This window comes from Toxotes jaculatrix, chromosome 13 (assembly GCF_017976425.1).
Source record: "Toxotes jaculatrix isolate fToxJac2 chromosome 13, fToxJac2.pri, whole genome shotgun sequence".
NCBI lineage: Eukaryota > Metazoa > Chordata > Actinopteri > Toxotidae > Toxotes > Toxotes jaculatrix.
In genome coordinates this window covers 7974162-7978289 of record NC_054406.1, presented here as the reverse complement: position 1 = coordinate 7978289, position 4128 = coordinate 7974162, and positions in this window count along the sequence as shown.

Sequence of the window (4128 nt, the reverse complement as noted above, 5' to 3'; positions counted from 1 at the left end):
GCGGTGCAGGGACACTGACGAATGATCACTCACGGAAAACGACAAGAACTAGAAAACTGTCGATGCTTTTCAGGCTTTGAATTCGTCATCACTCTCTCCTCAGACTGGGTGCTCCTCCCGTCCTCTCACCTCATCTCCTCTGGAACATGGATGGAAATTGTTGCACCAGAAATCCAGCCAGTCACTCAGCTTATTACCAGGAGTAGATGCCATCCAGTTAAAAGCATAGTATGAGTTTTTTGAGCCTCTGGTGGCTTTTTTGGGGGGTAGGGAGGTATTTGGTTCTTTCAGTCCAAGTGTTCTTTATCTGTTGGTATTTTAAAAATCTGTTTTGAAGGTCCGTTAGTCGTCCAGAAGTAGGAATTCTGACTTTGTATAAAAATCACTCCTTATACAAAAAGCTTTGATGTCCTCTTTAGCTCTCTCTAGCTCTCCTTAGCTCTTTGCTGTGTTTCAAAAAGTGAAAGGAAAAAGACATTTTCTATATTTCTACCGCTTCAGTTGGCGACAAAGTACAATAGCTTTTCAGCTTCAACGACGTGTATGTACATATGAATATATTTGCATAGACTTTGCTAGGTATCCCTAAAAACAAGCAATGTGTTGATTCTCAGTGGATCTGTTTGCATATATGAGTGTGAATTTGATATGTTTCGAGCTACGGTGCAGGGGTTTCGCCACACTAGGTAGTGCTGGTGGATCGGACTTGTTTCAGTAAACCTATTTTATGCTAGTGTTGATGGTGTGTGCACTTTCTGTCTCTCACTCACAGAGGCCTGCTTGGTTGTGGTGTCATCATATTCTCCTACCACACGTTTTTTTAAAACCCACGATCAAAGTGAAATTGTCCACCTTAATATGAAGTCATTATTAGGACACTGCCATTCACTTATAGTGTACTTATGGATAATACACACATTTTACGCATATTTTGATTGACAGAATCATGTAAAAATCTTTTCCACATTAAACAGACACAGATTATGCCTTTTTTCACTTTGAAATTAAGTCAAGAAATTGGCTACGAAGTGCTGTGTTTGTTGTTTAATTGTATGTTTTCTAGTACAAATTTGTTTTGTCTCAAGCATTTCAAGTTTGTGTATGAGTGTGTGTACACAGGTTGTTTATGCCTGCAAACAGGAAGTTGCTCCTGATTGCTTGACTTTCTTTTTTTCCCTTGAGTCGATGCTGTAAGTGCAGACTGGTGTGTCGGCTGCTGTTCGCTGACTGTTTATCATCTACTTAAGCAATCCTACACTTTAAAGTCAGTGTGGGTGAGGTGGCTGCTTTATGAGAAGATGCTGTTTGGAGCGTTGAGTCGCAGCCCACAGTGCAGAGTGTGAAACCATTGTTTGATACTGTTGCTGTGGGTTTGTGGAGTGTGCCCGGAAAAAACAAAAAAAAACATCACCGTGCTGTGTGACCTTTTCACGAACGCGACCACAAGTCTAATGCTGGTGTTGTTGATGTTTTCCGTGGTCAGGTCATTTTTCCGTCCGTCGTTCGACAGCGTAGCAGATAGCTTTTTTAACTCTGCTAGTTTCAGGTTAATAGTGTTTTCTTCTTTCACTCAGCACTGGAAAACAATTTAACCAACACTTTCAGTAAATCCATGTTGGAGTAAATTTGCCTCTTAAATCGTTAAAAGAATAGTTTCAGGAAACTCATTTTCTATCCAGAGTTTGATGAGAAGATTTATACCACTCGTGTATGCGGTACATTTGAAACTACAGCTAGCAGATGGTTATCTTAACAGAAACGTAAAGTGTCTAACGTAATTTTGTTAGGTTTAAGTCACATTCTTCATGTAGGTTATGATTTATTTGCCGTCTCTTTCAATTGCACTTATTTGCATTTTGTTTTTATTGATAAACCAACTAAAAAGGACTAAGCAGCAGCTAAAAATATTTTTTCGCAATATTTTGGCAGATGTAAACTCACTTAGAGACATTAGAGATATCAGTAATTTAGACTATTTAAATGATATAGCAACAAGGCTTTACCATTTTGTAATATGTGAACACATTACAGTTCCAAATTGGAATAACAGGAGGTTTTCCTGTTCTCCCCATTCAGCTGATTCTCCAGAAATTTTACTATCTGGCCAAGAAACTATACAGCACTTAACACTCTCTAATACCACAAATATAACCATTTTTTTGTACGGATCAAACAAGCGATACAGCGTGTTAAGTATGAGCTCTAGAGGCGTTATTAAGTAGATTGGATAAAGCCAGACTAACTGTTTCTCCCTATTTCTAGTTTCTTTGCTAAGCTAAGCTAACCACCTGCTGGATGTAGCTTCTTAACTAATGGGCAGACATGAGGATGGCAACAATCTTCTCATCTAACTCTCAGCAATAAAGTAAATAAGCATAGGTCCCAAAATGTCAAACTATTCCTTTAAAGATTCAACTGATGAGCGGCGCCAGCCCTCAGAAAGCTAATGATCTCCTCTTCTACGACACAGTCATTTACATTTTTACAAAACTTTATTTCCATGGAAATTCTCTGTGTGTTTGTGGGCACTGATGGTTGACTGAAATGTGACACCACACCGATTGGCTTTGGCATCCTGCCTCTCGCAGGTTTTTTCATGTACAAAACGGTTCTCTGTCCAATCTAGCAGTGTAGTCACAAGACAATCTATATGAGAAATGAAAACCTGCACCCTGTTACTTGTTGTGTACAATGTTTTTTAGAATCTCACTATTTTTGGATTAATTTGTGCTGGTGACAGTTCCATTGTCGATTATTATAATGATATTATTATGGAGCTTTTATTTTATTGCTATTTTGTGTAGGATAGCCAACTGTTTTTATTTTCTCTCTATTACTTTACCTTATCATAAACATATAGTACTGGGTTCCTTTTTTGAAACAACTTGCTGAAAATTGCACGATCAGTTATTGTGGTATTAGCAAATGCAATGAAGGAAATACCAGTTAAATGCTGCAATTTTAATTAAGAATATAGAATATATTTATAAAAATGGGAAACAACTGAAATTAGTAATTCATGAAATTTGAAAAATGTAAATGCATGGGATACAGGTAACAACAAAAGTTATGTTACGTACAGTAATGATAAAGGACATGCATCACAAATGAGTTTTAAAACTCAGAGTAATGTAGCATATGAAATACTAAAGATGAAATTTATAGCTAATATATTGTGTTGAGCTAGTCTGCTTTGGGTTTTTGTTGTAAAGAAAATATTTCTTTTTGTTGTTTTTTGAGAATGATATACAGTTTGTGTATATTTTCATATACAAAGTATGCACTGATATGTTATTGAAATTCTATACCGCTTTTACAAAAAAGTGTTTGTTGTACCAAAGTATCCAAGTCCCTTGAAACCTTATCCTTTTTGCGTATGTTTTACCGTATTTTATATATTAAATAGACAAATTGAGTGAAATTAACTTGGATCTGTGGTTTGTTTTCTTAACTGACATAAAAATAAGGTGCATCAGAGTGTTTCTTCTCTTTCAGTTTTTCCTCTCCATCTCCTGCTCATTGTCACAGTTACAAACACGTGCGATGCAGCTTCATTTCACACATTCAGTGATAACTAAACGGCTAAATTTAGCTGACAGGTAAGCAGCAACCGTGTGAGCAAATCAACAACGTCTGATATACTGAGACGGAAAATATAATGAACTGCAGCCTCCAAAAGGAAAATCCAATTTATGATCTTTTATCCGACTATTATATCGCCTTATTCTGTTTTGTGCTGATATTGTTAACTTTTGATTAAAACCTTGGCAGCTGTGGAAGAAATCCAGATCCTTTACCTAAGGATCAATACTACAATAAGAAAATTACTTAATTACAGGTAAAAGTCCTGCACTCAACTTGCTTCTGACATTGTTTTTATATATTTGAAATGATTAATCAATTAGTTAATTGACAGAACATTAATTTGCATTTTTTCCATGTTAACTGGTTCATTTAAGTCTTTTTTTCAGTAAAAACGTTAAAAATGTTCTTGTTCCAGCTTCTGAAATCTGACGATTAACTGTTTTCTTGCTCTTCTAGGATACTAAGCTGATTATCTCTGGGTTTTGTGCTACAAAGATACTTGGCAAATCGTAAGTTTACTATTTTCTTTTCACATCTCTTGGA